Source organism: Ovis aries, chromosome 7, assembly GCF_016772045.2.
Source record: "Ovis aries strain OAR_USU_Benz2616 breed Rambouillet chromosome 7, ARS-UI_Ramb_v3.0, whole genome shotgun sequence".
In the NCBI taxonomy this organism is placed as follows: Eukaryota; Metazoa; Chordata; class Mammalia; order Artiodactyla; family Bovidae; genus Ovis; species Ovis aries.
In genome coordinates, this window is record NC_056060.1 from 29,874,226 (window position 1) to 29,895,258 (window position 21,033).

Below are 21,033 nucleotides of genomic sequence, written 5' to 3' on the forward strand. Positions count from 1 at the left end.
GTTCAGCACATTTGATTTTCCACTGGCTTGATATTTACATTGTTTATTCAGTTGTTTTAAAGCATGACTAAAGAGTGTGAAAACGCTATAGGAATCCATGGGTCCAGAAGAATTCTCTGCTTGGCTGAATTCCCTGAGCTACATCTATATGAATTTTCTAGACCTATTATTTTTTTTCTCCAAGCCTTTTGAGTGTTTTGGGATTGCAGTGATTGAGGAAAGTGGTCATTGTAAATGACAATTTTCTATTTAAAAGCCTTTCAGCAAAAAGCTTCTTTCTTTTATACAGCTACAGCCTTCCCCAAAAATTTCAAGAGAAAGAAATGAAAAGGAAAATGATTTTTCCAAAGGGTAGTAAGATGGCTCAAGGATATATTAGTTGACTTTGATATTTTTATTTCTCTCCTTAAAGCCAAGGAAGATTTCTAAATCTTGACAGTACACAGGGAGGGGGCCAGAGCCGGGAAAGTAAGCTTGGGCAGTGTGGAAGAGATTGTTAGAACTAATTGGCTTTACTTAGGATCAAACTCTGAGGGAAAATGCTGCAGGAGGCTCAAGTTTTATTGCCATTATTTTTACTTAGTATTGGCTTTACAACTTTCCTGGTGGCCCAGAAGGTTAAGAGTTTGCCTGCAATGTGGGAGACCCAGGTTTGATCTCTGGGTCAGGAAGATTCCCTAGAGAAGGAAACGGCAACCCACTCCAGTGTTCTTTCCTGGAAAATCCCATGGACCGAGGAGCCTGGCCCCTCCTCCCTAGCAAACAGTGAACATTGCCAATCATGTGGTCAGCCTTGGATAAGACTAAGTATTAGATTTTCACTCTCCTCTCCCCTTCACCTCCTGCTAACACTCTGATGTTCTCACATTATAATTTCAAGATTTCTCCCTTTTCCCTTTTTTAATGCTGGCAAAACCTGCTTTTCACTTGTATTAAAACTGTCAAAACTGCCCAAAGGGAAAAAGTATATGTTTTCCCACTGGTACTGAAAAGAGTGAAGAAGCATATTTTGGCAGTTTCAGTGTAGGTGTGAAATTTTCACACAGCTCTACTAGGGAGGTACACAAGTCTGGCCCTGTTGGAGCATCTGATATTTCGTGGATGGCAGTTTCTTTGAAAGGTATGGCCTAGGGCTAAATTAAAAGATGAGATTTAGACTAGAAATGATAGTGAAACAATTGGCATTTCTGTGTAAGATGCTGTTGCATATTTAGAAAACAAACGATGCCCCTTTAAATTTTCCCTATGGCAAGTTTTATTGTAAAAGATTTGGAGTTCTGCATCAAAAATATAGTTTACCCTATAGAACCCACACCATGACAATGCAAAATATATTAGATTGTGAGGTATTGATTTTACATGAAAGCATATTAGTTAGTGAAATGCAGAAACCAATAAAGCATCACCATGGCTGGGTAGGAGATCTCTAGATACAATTTATTTTTACACTTAAACCAATTATTGGCTTTGCTTCATTTGTCTTAAATGTGACATATATTCTTAGGTTTCTAAATAAATTCAATCAAATCAATTACATCAACATTATATCCCATATTAAGCAACAGTCTTACATTAGAGTTGACACATTTTGATTAGTACTGTGAAAATACCAAAACTGGGCTAAATTCTCAGAATTTTTCCCAAGGATTTGGTTGACTGTACAAGAATATAAATATTGATTTTTATTTTACACACAATTTACAGATTGGTCCATTGCTGGTTTTACCTCACAATTTAACAATAGAAATTTATTGAAATGTTTACTGCCCATCCTGATTTCAACAGTTTTATATTAGGTTAACAATCAAATTCATAGAAAAGTGAGCTGTAACTTTTAAATCAAACAGGATATATGTAGCCAATCCTCTATACTTATACACAAGAGTATCTCAATACAATTGAATCCTATTTTAATATATTTAGTACACCTAAAAATTCATGATACATGTAAGAACTAGCTATTTCTATTCCTAACAGAAAATATCTAAGAAATACTTTAGATTCAGTCTCTTTTCAGTTTTACATATTAGGTGATGCTGAATCTTCTCAGATTTATTTATATATATCCATAACTTTTTTTAATTATAGAATCAATTTTTGAGATACGGGAAATCTCTAATGGAGCAATCTCTCAATATAACACTCAGTTTTTGCTGAATTTTTTTTTTAAGGAAAAACAGGTACATTCAAATTTTAGAAGTGGGTTCTTATGGGAAAATGAAATTCCCCTTTGATTTTTTTAGTTAATTCTGTCTCTGGAGCCATACAGAATGAATGCAGTCCAGATGATTATAATGCAGGTATTTATGGATGTATAACATTCTTTCCCTTGACTTTCTTTAGGCTTAAAGCCCTAGGTTTCTTTAGTCTATTGACCTCAAGTTTGTAATGTCTTATGGGACATTCATTAATTCTTTCTCACAATTTTGAGTTCATTTCAGTCTTCATGTTTCCACCCTAGTGATTTCTCTCTCTTACCAATGTTTCTGTTATCAGATGCTGTTTCCTCAAGAAATTTAAGCCATTTATTCAGATCAAGAAACCAGATAAAACTATGGTCCAGAATTTTGACAGTTCCCTGAATCACAATTTGGGTTCTCAGAACACTGTATAGATTCTCTTGTCATTGTGCATCTCAGCATTCACCTAATGCAACCATCAAACCAACAACTTAAGAACCAGGCAGGGAATTTCTCAAATGCTCCAAATACCTGCACATCACTACAGATTATGACTGCTTGGATTTAGGGAACATTTTTTTGGCTGGGGAAACATTCCAATGGGATAGATTAATCTATGTAAACCACATAGCTCAGCTGAAACTGCTGTTCAGCATTCTAAATTGCCAGCTCCATCTCCTTTCTGCACAAAAATGCACATTTCTTCCTATAATAAAGATATTTTATAATAGCAATAAGGCAACTCCAGGGTGTGTGGTTATCACGAGCTAATCATACCCTAGAGGGATTACAGACACTTGGCTGTGCCTCATAACACCCCATGTGTGTGTTTATCTCATGATAACCACACTCGCTTTTGTATCTTATTGCCTAATTATCCACTTCTAATGCAAAATACTAATTTTTTGTCTGAAACAATGTGTGCAAGGATGTATTGCTAATAATTACATGAAGATATTGACAAACAATGCTGCTGTTACTCTATGTTCACTTCTTATAAGAAAATTGATACACAAGAAGAAAATTCTGAGACTGAGAGGAGAACATTCCAATCCATTTTTGAATGAGTTGCTTCTTATGTAGAGGCTTCTCTTTTATCCATTAATACTATAAGATGAATTACACATTATTTTTCATCTTTTAGACTTGAAAACTAGAGAATAAGCAGGAATTTCAACCCTGAAAAAGTAAAAAGACACTAAGTTAATTTACTTCCAAAAAATTAATGGCAGAGATTGATTTTGACTTATTGAGATATCTAATTTAATTCCTTATGCTGCTTAGTCATTCCTTCACAAATATTTCAACTGTCAACCTTTCAAGCTGAAAAATGTTAAATTTTATACTTTACAGTAGTATGATTCATACAAGTCTATCAATCTTGAATCCTTTATAAAGTGAAATTATTGCCTATGTGATTAATCTCCATTCTGCATAGTAATATTTATTGTTTTTACATTATATTATTGTGTAACAATTAAAGCCAATACATGTACAGATTTCCTATGAATCTGATCTCAGGAATGAACATTTTCAAATTGTATTTTCTAAAGTTTTATTTATAGACCCCACAAAGATCATTAAGGACTCTTGTATTTCAGTACTTGAGTTAAATCCAAATTATTCTGAGTAAAATAAAGTCTCATTTTTGAGCACTTTTACAGAGGAAGTAATGGTATATTCTTAAAAGCTTATTTCATTTGTGTGTGTCTGTGTGAATTCATGTGGGCTTCCCTGGTAGCTCAGACAGTAAAAGAACCTGCCTGCAATGCAGGAGAACTTCATTCGATCTCTGGGTCAGGATGATCTCCTGGAGAAGAGAATGGCTACCCACTCCAATATTCTTGCCTGGAGAATCCCATGGACAGAGGAGTCTGGTGGGCTACAGTCCATTGGGTCACAAAAAGTCAGACATGACTGAGTGACTAACACTTTCACTTTCACATATACATACTACCTATATTTTTAATAAATATTCTGTTAGTACTTGTTTTCACAGAACATGACTGTTGTTCTCAAAACCACTCATATTTTCTTACAAACTTGGTTTCTTCTTCCTGGTTTCTTAGTTCATAAATATCACTGGGTCAAATTTGCCTAAGTTTAATCAGCCTGTTTTTTTTTTATTTTTATATTTTGAACTCTCTGGTTCTGGGCTGTGAGACAAGCTATTGCTCTGTCTCCGGAGTCCTGTTCCAAGGGCACATACTTGAACTTTGATTACTTTGATTTTAGGGATGGATTACCCATCTGCATTTACTAACAAACACTGCGCTAGATCTCCAATTCATAAACAACAGGTAAATACAGCAACAATTATTAGTTACTTGAAGGCAACATTAGATTGATTGTAAGGACTACAGGGTGAAAAGATACTTTAGAAGTTGCTACTGTTAACAGAGGGAAAATACAATGTTTACTTAACTCTCAATTATTCACTGGTACATAATTAACAGGAAACACTATCTTATTGTTTTAGACACAGGAATATTTTTTAGAACTGAAGGGCATCTTAGAGCACATCTATTCCAATCACCTTTTTATATAGTCAAGAAATTTGACATTATCTATTCTATTTACTTGCTTTTCACTAAGAGCCAGAGAGGGCAATCTTTTAACTCAGTATAAGTAATTACATACACCAGAAATTGTGTGAGCCTGAAATTAAGCATACTTATCTAAAGCAAACCTTTTTTTAGACTACTAGTTCTGTTTCTTATTCTATCTTTCCTTGGCATGCGACCGGGGAACCATGCTGCTGCTGCTGCTGCTGCTAAGTCTCTTCAGTCGTGTCCGACTCTGTGCGACCCCATAGACGGCAGCCCACCAGGCTCTCCCGTCCCTGGGATTCTCCAGGCAAGAACACCGGAGTGGGGAAGTGAAAAGTGAAAGTGAAGTTGTTCAGTCGTGTCTGACTCTTCGCGACCCCATGGACTGCAGCCTACCAGGCTCCTCCGTCCATGCAATTTTCCAGGCAAGAGTACTGGAGTGGGGTGCCATCGCCTTCTCCCTGGGGAACCATAGAGTTGAGTATTCTAAATAGGTGAAAATATAGGACAACATTCCAGGCTTTGGAATGCCCTATATTTTCATTTCATTTTGTGAGTAAAAATTGCCAACGTGTAGTTGGAGAAGATTCTTAGAGTTTACTAGGTATTAACCACGGCTTCACTATTAGACACTAACTGCATTCTGGATACAGTAGCACAATTATGCTTTAATGAATTGCCAAAGTCATGTGTAAGAAACCGAAACTTTCCTAGAAACCAATAAACACATAAAAGAACAGTGATCTGAAAGTGAAATAAGACTGGCAAGATAAAAGCAATAAGAAAGTAAATTCTACCTGTGGGGTAAATGCTAATATTAGTACTGGAATAAGAAAAGGAAACTATGCCTTAGGCCCATGAAATAATACAAATAAAATTTTTAAAAAACTAAGTGCAAAAGACTATCTACAAAGGAATGCTTCTTTAAAGAAAACCTAATGTGAAATTGATTTTAAAAATAGGAAAATGGAGATGATGCATAAATAGTTATAAAATGCAAAATACTAAATTTAATAGATTAAAATTTAAATGTAACCAAGAACTGTGAGTTTCTTAATAACAATAAATGTGAAAATTAGAAAAGTGATACATTTCTAGAAAAATCTAACTTATTACAAATTACTTGAAAAGACATTGAAAAACAACTTATTATATGTTCATTAAAAGATGTGAAAACCAGAACCAGATGATTTTCCTGGAAATTCTACCATTGAAGAAACATACCATTTCAATCTTATATAAATTTTTCAGAGGACATAAAAATAAAGGGCACTATAAATCACAATATAAGACTAGTATAACTCTGAAATAAAAAAGGGTGTTCAAAGTAGGAAAATCAAAAGTCAGTTTCATTCATGGGTTTATATGAAAATTTCCACAAAAACGTAAGAGAAAAAGGTGTGATTACATTTATTACAGGAATTTCAGTGTGATTTAATGCTATTAAATTTACAACTATAACTTACCATATAGGCAGATAAAAGGAAAAAGGTTTATTTATTTTATATTGGAGTATATTTGAATTACAATGTTGTTAGTTTTCAGTTCAGATCGGTTCAGTCCCTCAGGCGTGTCTGACTCTTTGCGACCCCATGAATCACAGCTCGCCAGGCCTCCCTGTCCATCACCAACTCCCGGAGTTCACTCAGACTCACGTCCATCGAGTCTGTGATGCCATCCAGCCATCTCATCCTCTGTCCTCCCCTTCTCCTCCCGCCCCCAATCCCTCCCAGCATCAGAGTCTTTTCCAATGAGTCAACTCTTTGCATGAGGTGGCCAAAGTATTGGAGTTTCAGCTTTAGCATCATTCCTCCTAAAGAAATCCCAGGGTTGATCTCCTTCAGAATGGACTGGTTGGATCTCCTTGCAGTCCAAGGGACTCTCAAGAGTCTTCTCCAACACCACAGTTCAAAAGCATCAATTCTTCGGCACTCAGCCTTCATCACAGTCCAACTCTCACATCCATACATGACCACTGGAAAAACCATAGCCTTGACTAGATGGACCTTTGTTGGCAAAGTAGTGTCTCTGGTTTTGAATATGCTGTCTAGGTTGGTCATAACTTTTCTTCCAAGGAGTAAGCGTCTTTTAATTTCATGGCTGCAGTCATCATCTGCAGTGATTTTGGAGCCCCCCAAAATAAAGTCTGACACTGTTTCCACTGTTTCCCCATCTATTTCCCATGAAGTGATGGGACCAGATGCCATGACCTTCGTTTTCTGATGAGCTTTAAGCCAACTTTTTCGCTTTCCTCTTTGACTTTCATCAAGAGGCTTTTAGTTCCTCTTCACTTTCTGCCATAAGGGTGGTGTCATCTGCATGTCTGAGGTTATTGATATTTCTCCCAGCAATCTTGATTCCAGCTTGTGTTTCTTCCAGTCCCGTGTTTCTCATGATGTACTCTGCATATAAGTTAAATAAGCAGGGTGACAATATACAGCCTTGACGTACTCCTTTTCCTGTTTGGAACCAGTCTGTTGTTCCATGTCCAGTTCTAACTGTGGCTTCCTTTCTCAAGAGGCAGGTCAGGTGGTCTGGTATTCCCATCTCTCTCAGAATTTTCCACAGTTTATTGCGATCCACACAGTCAAAGGCTTTGGCATAGTCAATAAAGCAGAAATAGATGTTTTTCTGGAACTCTGTTGCTTTTTCCGTGATCCAGCAGATGTTGGCAATTTGATCTCTGGTTCCTCTGCCTTTTCTAAAACCAGCTTGAACATCAGGAAGTTCACGGTTGACATATGGTTGAAGCCTGGCTTGGAGAATTTTGAGCATTACTTTACTAGCGTGTGAGATGAGTGCAGTTTTTCAGCAGTTTGAGCATTCTTTGGCATTGCCTTTCTTTGGGATTGGAATGAAAAGTGACCTTTTCCAGTCCTGTGGCCACTGCTGAGTTTTCCACAGTTGCTGGCATATTGAGTGCAGTACTTTCACAGTATCATCTTTCAGGATTTGAAATAGCTCAACTGGAATTCCATCACCTCCACTAGCTTTGTTCGTAGTGATACCTTCTAAGGCCCACTTGACTTCACATTCCAGGATGTCTGGCTCTAGGTGAGTGATCACACCATCGTGATTATCTGGGTCATGAAGATCTTTTTTGTACAGTTGTTCTGTGTATTCTTGCCACCTCTTCTTAATAACTTCTGCCTCTGTTAGGTCGATACCATTTCTGTCTTTTATTGAGCCCATCTTTGCATGAAATGTTCCCTTGGTATCTCTAATTTTCTTGAAGAGATCTCTAGTCTTTCCCATTCTGTTGTTTTCCTCTATTTCTTTGCATTGATGGCTGAAGAAGGCTTTCTTATCTCTCCTTGCTATTCTTTGGAACTCTGCATTCAGATGCCTATATCTTTCCTTTTCTGCTTTGCTTTTCTCTTCTCTTTTCACAGCTATTTGTAAGGCCTCCCCAGACAGCCATTTTGTTTTTTTGCATTTTTTTTCCATGGAGATGGTCTTGATCCCTGTCTCCTGTACAATGTCACAAACCTCATTCCATAGTTCATCAGGCACTCTATCTATCAGATCCAGGCCCTTAAATCTATTTCTCACTTCCACTGTATAATCATAAGGGATTTGATGAGGTCATACCTAAATGGTCTAGCGGTTTTCCCTACTTTCTTCAATTTAAGTCTGAATTTGGCAATAAGGAGTTCATGATCTGAGCCACAGTCAGCTCCCGGTCTTGTTTTTGCTAACTGTATAGAGCTTCTCCATCTTGGCTGCAAAGAATATAATCAATCTGATTTCAGTGTTGACCATCTGGTGATGTCCATGTATAGAGTCTTCTCTTGTGTTGTTGGAAGAGGGTGTTTGCTATGACCAGTGCATTTTCTTGCCAAAACTCTATTAGCCTTTGCCGTGCTTCATTCTGCATTCCAAGGCCAAATTTGCCTGTTACTCCAGGAGTTTCTTGACTTCCTACTTTTGCATTCCAGTCCCCTATAATGAAAAGGACATCTTTTTCGGGTCTTAGTTCTAAAAGGTCTTGTAGGTCTTCATAAAATCGTTCAATTTCAGCTTCTTCAGCATTACTGGTTGGGGCATAGACTTGGATAACTGTGATATTGAATGGTTTGCCTTGGAAACGAACAGAGATCATTCTGTCGTTTTTGAGATTGCATCCAAGTACTGTATTTCAGACTCTTTTGCTGACCATGATAGCTACTCCATTTCTTCTGAGGGATTCTTGCCCACAGTAGTAGACATAATGGTCATCTGAGTTAAATTCACCCATTTCAGTCCATTTCAGTTCGCTGATTCCTAGAATGTCAACGTTCACTCTTGCTATCTCTTGTTTGACCACTTCCAATTTTCCTTGATTCATGGACCTGACATTCCAGAAAAGTGATTCAGTTATACATATTGTTGCTGTTGTTTAGTTGCTAAGACTTGTCTGACTCTTTTGTGACCCCATGCACTGTAGCCCACCAGGCTCCTCTGTCCATGGGATTTCCCAGGCAAGAATATTGGAGTGGGATGCCATTTCCTTCTCCAAATTATACACATACATAAATCTATTCTTTTTCAGATAGGTTATTATAGAACATTAAATAGAGCTCCCTGTGCTCATCAGTAGGTCCATGTTGATTATCTATTGTACATATTTAGAAGTGTGTATATATTAATCTCAATCTCTTAATTTATCCCCCCATCACTACCCTTTAGTAGCCGTAAGTTAACCATAAGTGTGTTTGCCAAGAGTGTGAATCTGTTTGTTTTGTAAATAAGTTCATTTGTATCTTTTTTTAGATTCCACATATAAATGATATCATATTGTCTCTATCTAACTTACTATGATAATCTCTTGATCCATCCATTTTGATGCAAATGGTATATATATATCCCATCTTTATCCATTCATTCATCCATAGAAAGAATAACTGAGGCAGCCAGGTGTACAGAAAAGAGATTTTCTTTTCTCCATCATATATTCTTGCCTCCCTTGTCATAAATTGACCATAGGTGTATGGGTTTATTTCTAGGCTTTCTATACAGTTTCATTGATCTATATTTCTGCTTTGTGCCCGTACTGTACTGCTTTGGTTACTATGCCTTTTTTCCTTATTCTGTTCTGTGGCAATGATGTCCACCATTCTGTTTTCAGGTTACTTATTTGTTCTTCTGCCTCAGTTATTCTGCTACTGATCCCTTCTAGTTTATTTTTCATTTCAGTTATTGTAGAGTTCATCTCTGTTCTTTAAATCTTCTATCTCTTTGTTAAATATTTCTTGTATCTTCTTGGTCTTTATCTTCATTGTTTTTCTGAAATCTTAGTATCATTTGTCTGAATTATTTTTCAGGGAGATTGCCTATCTCCATCCACTTCACTCAGTTCTGGGGTTTTATGTTGTTCCTTCCTCTGGAACATACTTCACTGCCATCTCATTTTTTCTAACTTTCTGTGTTTGTGGCCCTGAATATGCTCAAGATTATAGTTCTTCTTGCTTCTGGTGCCTGGCCCCTGGTGGTCAGGACTGTGTTTAGAGATGGCTGTGGGCTCAGAAATACTTGAAACAGTCTGTCTGTTTGCTGATGGGGGGCAGGTGTTTCCACCCTGCTGGTTGTCTTGCCTGAGGTTTCACAGCACTAGAACGTTTGGGTTGTTGGCTGGGGCCAGGTGTTGGTGTGATGTCAAAATGGCAGTTTCCAGGACAGCTCACACCAATGAGCACTTCCCGGAATGTCTACCACCAGTGTGCTTGTCCCTGCAGTGAGCCACAGCCACCCTCACCTCCCCAGGACAACCTCCAAGACCAGAAGGTAGGTTTCGCCCAGGTTCACATGAAGTAACTGTATCAGATCTTATATTCACCATCCAAGAGTGGCATTTCTGTTTCCCACAGTCCTGTGGAGTTACTGAGATCAAGCTCCAATGGCTTTCAAAGCCAAATGCTCTGGAGGCCCCTCTCCCTGATGCCAAACCCCCAGACTCGGGGATCCTGACATAGGGCTCAGAGCTCTCACTCCTGTAAGAGAACCTCTGTGATAAAATTACTTTTCAGTTTGTGAGACACCCACTCGGTATGTATGGGATTTTATTGTATTGTGAATGTGTCCTTTCTACCATCTTGTGGCTTCTTTGTCTTTGGAAGTATTGTCCTTCAGTAGGTTTTCTGTCAATAGTGGTTCAGTTGTTCAGTTAATTGTGATTTTGCATGAGAGGATGAATTCAAGTACTTCTACTTTGCCATCTTGTCTGGGGATTGATTCTGAGAAAATGATTTTATTAGTTGGTAAAATGAAGCTTATGAAATTCAATATTAATAGTTCAATAAAATCTTTTAGCAAACTAGGCAAATAATACCTTAATGGTGAAACATAATCATAACTTACTATGAGAATGGACAAACACTAACATTGATTTTTACCAACATTGTCCTAGAGTTTCTGGCCCACATAATAAGAGGTGGAAAAAAAGTTACAAGGTTTGGAGAAGAAAAAACAGAACAGTCAATAAACAACTGATAAAAGTTTCTCAATATAGACAACTACAGAGGATATGCAAAACAAAACAATTTTTGGAAGATTAGATGGATTAATAAGGTTGCTAGATATAAGATTATATAAAAACTTGGTAAGTTTGTACACAATAGCAAAAAGAATAGTTACAAAGTACAACAAAAAACAGATGGTAACTAGAAGTCTTAAAAATGGATGACTTATGAAAAATCACACAGAAAATCTCAATAATAAAGGGTACTATTGGTGGGAATGTAAATAAGATACAGCTGCTATGGAAAACAGTATGGAAATGCCTTAGAAAACTAGGAATAGAACTAGTATATGACCCAACAATCCCACTACTGGGCATAAACCCTGAGAAAATCATAGTTGAAAGAGAGATATGTACCCCAGCGTTCTTCACAGCACTTTTTACAACAGCTAGGGCACAGACGCAACCTAGATGTTCATTGACAGATGAAGGGATACACAAATTGTGGCATATATGTGCAATGGAATATTACTCAACTATAAAAAGAATGCATTTGAGTCTGTCCTAATGAGGTGGATGAACCTAGAGCCTATTACACAAAGTGGAGCAAGTCAGAAAAAGACATATTGTTATTAATGCGTGTGTATGGAATCTAGAAAGATGGTACTGATGAACTTATTTGCAGGGCAGCAATGGAGATGCAGACATAAGGAACAGACTAGTGGACACAGTGGGGGAAGAAGAGGGTGGGACAAACTGAGATAATAACATGGAAACATACATTACCATATGTAAAACAGATAGCAAGTGGGAATTTGCTGTGTGACACAGGGAGCTCAACCCAGCTCTGGAGGGGATGGGATGGGAAAGGGGTCTAGGAAGGAGAGGACATATATGTATGTGTGTGTGTGTGTGTGTGTGTGTGTGTATATATATATATATGTATCTGTGGCTGATTCATGTTTATGTATGACAGAGGCCAGCACAATATTGTAAAGCAATTATCCTCCAAGGGGGAAAAAAAAAGAAAAATAAGAGAAGCAGCGGAATCAGTGATCAGATTGCCAACATTCTCCAGATCATAGAGAAAGCAAGAGAATTCCAGAAAAACATCTACTTCTGCTTCATTGATTAAACAAAAGCTGAAAAAAATAAGGGTAGTACCATATTCATGGTTTATAAAAACTCAAAATTACTAAAAAAGTTTGTGATTTTGATCATAACCCCAACAGATATTTTGTAATAGGATAGTGACAAACAGATACTAAAATGTATAGGAAAGGACTAAGACTGAAAAAGGGAAACTCCTCCTGAAGAAATAATGAAAGCTTACTCTGCCTGATACCAAAAGCCATCATAAAGTGGTGGCAATCAGGGCAGTATGGTACTAGTGCAGGAACAGGATAAATGTGAGAGAAGAACAGCCATAAACAGATATATGCATCTGCGGAAACATGTACCACAAAGGTGATTTTACAGATCATGGGGAAATGAGCAACTCTATTAAATGGTGCTGTGACAATTGTTAATCCATGTAGAAATAGCAACATACAGGCTTACACAGTAAAATAAAAGAAGCTCCAAGTAGATTAGAATTAAATGTGCAATTCAAAACTTTATAGTTTTAGGATAAACTTTAGGAGAATATCTTTAAAGACTTAGATTACAAAGGTTTTCTCTTCAGAAAAATACACACAGATGCTAACTAAAAAATAAATATTGGTAAATATACTTTGATTTTAAATTTGCTTATTAAAATACAAGCATGAAAAGATAAACCACAAACTGGGAGAATACATAATCGAGGATTCATATCAGTATATCACAAAATCTACTACAAATTAATAAGATATCCCAATAGAATAATGATGGTAAAATTCACCAAAATGTTAAATTTCAGAAGGGAAATTAGTTTTAAGAGGAAAATGAAGTTTGGGGTCCTACTGAGTTTCAAGGTTATAAGTAGACATTATGAATCAGTCTGACCAATAGACCACAAATTGTGGAGATGAAGGTTGTAAGAAGGGACATTTGCTAAGCTTTCTAACCTGGGGATGGGAGAGTGTCAGGGAGCTGAACAGTTATTAAATCAGTCTTCTTGTTTTGGCCTTGTCTTGTATCTTAGCTCACAACTCTGTTGCCTCTTCCTACTCCCAAACTCCCACATACCCAACCCCATTTTGCAGCATGAATTGACTTGCTTCTCATTGACCTTGCCTTCCCTCATCCCTAGTGGATAATAAGAGTTCAACTTTATAATGTTTTGCTTTGTTATATGCTGTGCATCATTCTCAAACGCTATCTTTTTCTCTCCCATTAGCTGGCAATATTTTTTATCCTTTGTTGTTGATATGGTAAAGGGTTAAGATAAATTCATGTCTAACAGGCCATAATTTCCTTGAAACCTCTACTTGAAAATTATATCTGAATTATCACTAGCCTATCAGCTGAGGTCATTAGGTTCTCTGGGCCCCAATTTTGTGCGATTACTGCAAACAGTGGTTTCTGTGTGCAAATTTTAGCTCTAGTTCTTACTAGTTATTTTAGGCAAGATAAGAGCATGTCAGCTAAGAAATTAAATAGCTTATCTACTAAATGAGGCTCTTATTATATAACCCACAAAAATATTTAAAGAACAAATAACATAAATAAAATTACTGAGCTCTGTAGCATATGTGTATTATCTTCCCATTTCTACCAGGTAGAGTAGTAGTAGCACCTACAGTATGGCAGAAATTGAAGAGGAACTAAAAGCCTCTTGATGAAAGTGAAAGAGGAGAGTAAAAAAGTTGGCTTAAAGCTCAACATTCAGAAAATAAAGATCATGGCGTCTGGTCCCATCACTTCATGGGAAATAGATGGGGAAACAGTGGAAACAGTGGCTTACTTTATTTTGGGGGGCTCCAAAATCACTGCAGATGGTGACTGTAGCCATGAAATTAAAAGACGCTTACTCCTTGGAAGGAAAGTTATGACCAACCTAGATAGCATATTCAAAAGCAGAGATATTATTTTGCCGACTAAGGTCTGTCTAGTCAAGGCTATGGTTTTTCCAGTGGTCATGTATGGATGTGAGGGTTGGACTGTGAAGAAAGCTGAGCGCCAAAGAATTGATGCTTTTGGAGAAGACTCTTGAGAATCCCTTGGACTGTAAGGAGATCCAACCAGTCCATTCTGAAGGAGATCAGCCCTGGCTGTTCTTTGGAAGGAATGATGCTAAAGCTGAAACTCCAGTACTTTGGCCACCTCATGCGAAGAGTTGACTCATTGGAAAATACTCTGATGCTGGGAGAGATTGGAGGCAGGAGGAGAAGGGGACGACAGAGGATGAGATGGCTGGATGGCGTCACTGACTCGATGGACGTGAGTTTGAGTGAACTCCGGGAGTTGGTGATGGACAGGGAGGCCTGGCGTGCTGCGATTCATGGGGTTGCAAAGAGTAGGACATGACTGAGCGACTGAACAGAACAGTATGATGATACCTTGACATTTATCAGCTATATGATTTTCTGAATTTTCTGTGCTGCTTTCAATTAGAGATTGAATGTCCTTCCCTCAGGGACACAAGATAGAGAATTTGGAACACTGAGATACTTTCCTCTTGAGATTATGAATCCACCTTTCTTTTTTCTTCGAGGATTATCAACAGCAGCATTTAACATAATTTAGAAAAGCTTTTATCAAATGAAACTGATCATTCATCTATTTTTTTTGGACCTGTCTTCGGGACTGCCATACAATATCTACTGAATTTGGCATTGTGGCCTGGATGACCAACAGTTTGGTGATCTGATCTGTCTCATTTCTAATATGCTAAATGTTATATTCTCAATCCCAGTGCACTGCTTTAGTTTTTTTATAGGAAAAAAGAAGGGGTGAGATTGGCCAAGAAGGTTTGGTCCAGCCATGAATGAATATGAAATCTTGGGAGGCTGGACTCATACTGAGAAAATAATGCTGGCATTAATCCACTTAGAATTGCACAGTGCTCCACCCACCCCAATGTGGATTGGTTTAACACCCTTTGTTGGTGTTATTTGGCCATTCCCTTCAAATGCTAATGACCAGCTAGTTTAACATCCTTTATTGGTGTTATTCGGACAGTCCCTTCAAATGTGAATGAATAGCTTGCTTTGTTTCCATAGACAGGGAAGCCAAATAACTTCAGGGCCTAGAAGCAAATTATTTTTCTGGTATAGACTGACCCTGAATGATGAATTGGGCTCTATGGTGGCTGTTTCACTGAAGACTGGGATTTCCCTAACCATCGCAAACCAGGCCAAAAGGAGCTAAACCATTTTCTCCTCATTATCACCTCATTAAGCTCCCCAAGCCAGTGCAGGGCTGGGGTAGAGGCCTGCTACAGGTAGCTTAATGAGTTTCTTATTTATAGGCCCCTGTGCTGTTATGCAAAAGCTTGTTATTTCCAGGCCTAGAGTATGGCGCTTTCTAAAGGGAGTTGAGAAATGCAATTATCAAGCATGTTAGTAGGGGCCTCACACCACTTCTTGGCCACTTGATCAACAATAAATAAATATATTTGTTAGATCTGTAAAATTTGATATCGTGCTGTGGTGTTTACCCCAATTTTCTTGTCTTTTTTTTCTTCTATCAATACAGAACAGATGCTGTCCCAGATGTGGAAGATGCAGATGTTTGCCAGTTTCAGAATAACTCCAAATTCATAACTATATATGGCATTCTACAGACTCCTCAGTTTGAGTTTGAGGAGAAATGTTGTCTCCCTCCCAAAAACGTTTAATTTTTTTTCTCCTGCCATATATATGACTTGGAAGTCACACTTAATTAAGTGAAAGGCAGTTGCATTTTTAGTTACCACAGAAAGACAAAAAAAAAATTTCTGTAATATGCAAATTACGAATCAATGTTCCATATTTTGAGTCTTCAAAAAAGAAATCAATTTACTAAACATTCAGGCATTGAACATTTACTTAGCACTATGTGTCTGTAGCAGTAGTACAGGGTTGAGGGAGTTTTAACCACCTCCAATAGCTCATTAGAAAAGTTAAAGAAAATGCTAAAGTAAGTGCCAGGAGAAATTCTTCCAACTTAACACATAAAAGAAAAAAAGGAATGGATATGTTAAAATCTGAGTTTAGATTTAATAGGATGGGAAGGTTTCAACAGAGTGGTTGTTTTAATATTTCTACACAGGACAGACTTAGCAGCAACATGTGGTTGTTAGGAGGCTCAATGATAGAGTCTTGTCTTGAAATTATCTTTTCAGTACCAGTTCCGTATTTTCACTTGGGTTAGAAAACTTCAGGTGACTAATTGGCCAGAGGACATGGTTAAGGAGGTGGTTAAAACTCACTCAGCCCTGTACTACTGCTACATACAAAATTAAGGTGCAAGATTTCAGGTCATATTCAGAAAATACGGATTAAATTTTCCAGTCAGAACTTGAAGTATGTGTATAATAGTACAAGATATACATTAAAAAATAGATTAAAGAATAAGAAAATGAGGACTAAAGAAAAGATGGATCAATAAAGCAGGTGAGAAATTTCAGGCTTTGGTCTCTAGGCAGTATAAAAGCATTTTTTCTTCCTCTAATTGTTTACTTGTTTTCCCCTAAGCAATAGGACAGAATGATCAGATGGTTAGTATAGAAGTGACTTGATGGATAGCTGGCAAAGGGAAAAACTGAAAGCAAGAGGTCATTTAGGGGCCTATTCGATAGTCCAAGTTTAGGTGAAAAAATGAATTTATAGATAAGGTAAAAAGACAATGAGTTCAAGATGAATTCATCAGAGTTTAGAGTTAGAACATTAAGTTAGTAATTTATTGAACACTGTCATGCTGAAAGTTTGTGCAATCAAAGAATAACTAAAATTTCAAACTTGGATAATTATGAGAATGTTGTCCTTGATTAACAGTGACAGAACTGTGAAAAACCACAGGTGTTTTGCTTTAGAATTTAGTAGTGAGAATGATGATAATTCTTTGGACAATTAAGGTTGGAAGTTCAGATATCTTCTACAATAGAATATCCAACAGGCAACAGAAAATTATAAATGTAGTTTTACAAATAATTGCTGCAATTAGAATAAATAAGATTGCTAAGACAATATAGAAAGAAAATGAAAAGTGGGAAAAATCAATTAGGTACATCGTATGTGGGGAGGAAAGAGAAATTTGAGAAGAATATGAAGAATCAGGATTGTGAGAACGATAGTAGATTAGTTCATTCTTGCAGTAGTTTAAGAGGAATCTTCAAGAAATAGATGGTAAGCAGTGTCAAACATTCTTTAAAAAGTCAGGCTTAAGAATTGAGAAAAATAATCATTGGATTTGTTGAATAAGTGGTAAGAAACAAATGGTAAGAATTGAACAGCTTAATATTAAGTTTTTAACTTTTCTCTATATATGTAAATATATGTTTATTTACATATATAGACCATTTCATCCCAAAGCAATAGAATGCATTCTTTTCAAATGCACATGGAACAGTCCTTAAGGTAGATCATATTTATGACCATAAAACATAAATTTAAGAATATTGAAATTATATCAGGCCTCTTTTCCCAACCATAACAGTATGAAACAAGAAATAAATTATGAGGTGAAAACTGGAAAATATACAAATATATGGAGATTAAAATTCACTGATAACTGCTGGGTCAAAGAATTAAAAGACAAATCAAGAAATACCTTAAGACAAACAAAAATAAAAGTACAACATACCAAAGCATATGGGATTCAAAGAAAAAGCAATTCTAAGAGGGAAGTTCATAGTGATAAATGCCTTCATTAAGAAATAAGAAACATATCAAATAATATAACTTAATGACTCAAGAACTAGTGAAACAAGAACAAATTAAGTGCAAGGTTAATAGAAGGAAGGAAATAATAAAGATTAGAATGGAAGTAAATAGAGACTGAGAAGACATTAAAAAGATCAATGAAACTAAGAGCTGTTTCTTTGAAATGAGCATCAAAATTGACACAATTAACTACACTCACCAAACAAAATAAAGGACTCAGAATCAGAAATGAAAAGAGATACTACACCAAAACCACAGAAATACAAAGGATGAGAGAGAATAAATAATTATACACCAACAATTTGGACAATCTACAAGAAATGGCTAAATTTCTAGATGCATACAACCAGGCAAGATTGAATTATCAAGAAAGAAAAAAAATATGAACAGACTGATTACCAACAAGAAGATTTAATCAATTTTTTTAAAAAAACTTCCCAGCAAATGAAAGCTCAGGAACAGATGACTTCACTGGTTAAATGTTTGGTAGAATTCAAACAGAATTAATACAGAGTCTCTTCAAATTCTTCCAAAAAATGTAAGAGGAAAAGAACACTTTCAACCTCATTTTACAAGACCAGATTACCCTGATACCAAAACCAGACAAGGATGAAACACACACACAAATTATAGGCCAATATCCCTGTGAAGTATAGGGGAAAAAATCCTCAACAAGTATTAGCAGATCAATTCAGTAATACATTTAAAAGATCATACACCATAATAACCATAAGCTAAGCACCGAAGAATTGATGCTTTTGAACTGTGGTGTTGGAGAAGACTCTTGAGAGTCCCTTGGACTGCAAGGACATCCAACCTGTCCATTCTGAAGGAGATCAGCCCTGGGATTTCTTTGGAAGGAATGATGCTAAAGCTGAAACTCCAGTACTTTGGCCACCTCATGCAAAGAGTTGACTCATTGGAAAAGACTCTGATGCTGGGAGGGATTGGGGGCAGGAGGAGAAGGGGACGACAGAGGATGAGATGGCTGGATGGCATCACTGACTCGATGGATGTGAGTCTGAGTGAACTCTGGGAGATGGTGATGGACAGGGAGGCCTGGCGTGCTGCGATTCATGGGGTTGCAAAGAGTCGGACACAACTGAGTAACGGAACTGAACTGAACACCATTATCAAGCAGGATTTATCCCAGGGATGAAAGAATGGTTCAACATCCATGAATTAATCAATGTTATTTACCCCATTAACGAAATGAAGGATAAAAATTACATGGTCATCTCAATAGATGCAGAAAAAGCATTCAACAAAGTTCAACATCCATTTATGATAAAACCTCTCAACAAAGTGTGTATGGAGGGAATGTAACTTAACATAATAAAGCCCATATATGATAAGCCCCCAGCTAACATCATACTCAACTATGAAAAGCTAAAAAGGTGTCCTCCAAAATTAGAATCAAGACAAGGATGCCAACTCTCACCACTTCCATTCAACTTAATGTTAAAAGTACTAGCTGGAGCAATTAGGCTAGGGGAAAAAAAAACAAAAGCATCCAAGTTAGAAATGAAGAAGCAAAACTGTTGATTTTGCAGATGACATGATATTATGTATTCAAAACCCTGAAGGCTTCACCAAAATAACTGTTAGAACTAATCAACACATTAAATTCATAGGATATAAAAGCAATATGTGGAAATCTGTGGTATGTCTATATACTAAAAATGAATTATCGGAAAGAAATTAAAGCTAATTGCATCAAAAATAATATATAAGAATAATTTAGCCAAGGAGGTGTAAGATCTACACACCAAAAATTGTAAGAAGAAATTATAGGAAAAAAATGAGAAGATATTCTGAGTTCATGGATTGAAGGTTTAATATTGTTAAAATCAGCCAGGAATATAAAGTGGGGAAAAAGAGTCTCTTCAATTAATGGTGTTTGGAAAATTGGACAACCATGTACAAAGGAATGAAACTAGACCATTGCCTTATATCATTACACAAAAATCAATACAAAATGCACTGAAATGCTTCTGAAACCATAAAATTCCTAGAAGAAAAATAGGTGGTAAGCTTCCTGACATTGATCTTGAGAATGATTTTATGAATTTGACACCAAAAGGCAAAAAAAGGCAAAATAAACAAGTAGGACTATAACAAACTAAAAACTTGCACAGCAAAAGGAACTATCAACAATGAAAAGGGAAACTCCTGAATGGGTGAAAATACTTGCAAATCATATATCTGATAAAGAGTTACTATGCAAAATATGTAACAGACTGATAGAAATGAATACTAAGAAAACAGTTTAAAAAGGGGGCAGAAAATCAAAACAATGAAGTAACTCCTAACACTGGACAGAATGGCCATCATTAAAAGTGTACAAATAACAAATGTTGGAGAGGGTATGGGGAAAAGAGAACCCAAGCACTGGTGGGAACGAAAATTGGTGCAGCAAGTATAGAAAAGAGTATGGATGTTCCTTAAAAAAAATACAGAGTTGTCATATGACCCAGCAATCTCACTTCCAGTTGTATCTGGAGAAAACTCAAATTTGAAAAGATATATGCACTTCCCTGGTGGCTCAGATAGTAAAGAATCTACCTGCAATGCAGGAGACCTGGGTTTGATCCCTGGGTTGGGAATGTCCCCTGGATAAAAGAATGGCTACCCATTCCAGTATTCTTGCCTGGAAAATTCCATAGACAGAGGAATCTGGTGGGCTATAATCTATGGAGTTGCAGAGTTGGACACAACTCAGTGACTAATACTTTCACTTTTCACATTCATACCAGCACTGTTTACAATAACCAAGACATAGAAACAATCTAAATGTTTATCAACTGAGGAATGGATAAAAATTGATGTGGTTATACACACACACACATATACAATGGCACAATATTACTACTTAGCCATTAAGAAAAAAATAATGTCATTTGCAGCAACATGGATGGACCTAGAGATTATCAAACTAAGTGAAATTAGTCAGAAAAAGACAAATACCATATGATACCACTTATATTTGGAATCTAAAATATGACAAAAATGAATTTATCTAAAAAATAGAAACAGACTCATAGAGAATCAACTGGTAGTTGCCAAGGGGGAGAGGGGTG

The 21,033-nt window shown here is 36.7% G+C and overlaps 1 long non-coding RNA gene across 1 annotated transcript in view; it reads right to left on the bottom strand.

The window, feature by feature from the left end:
* Positions 1–1,416: 1,416 nt before the first annotated feature.
* LOC121819956 (uncharacterized) overlaps positions 1,417–21,033 on the bottom strand; it is a 108,433-nt gene continuing 88,816 nt past the window's right edge. The window contains exon 5 of the long non-coding RNA XR_006060338.2: positions 1,417–3,359. This is a non-coding gene — a long non-coding RNA (uncharacterized LOC121819956). The remainder of the gene's footprint in view (positions 3,360–21,033) is intronic.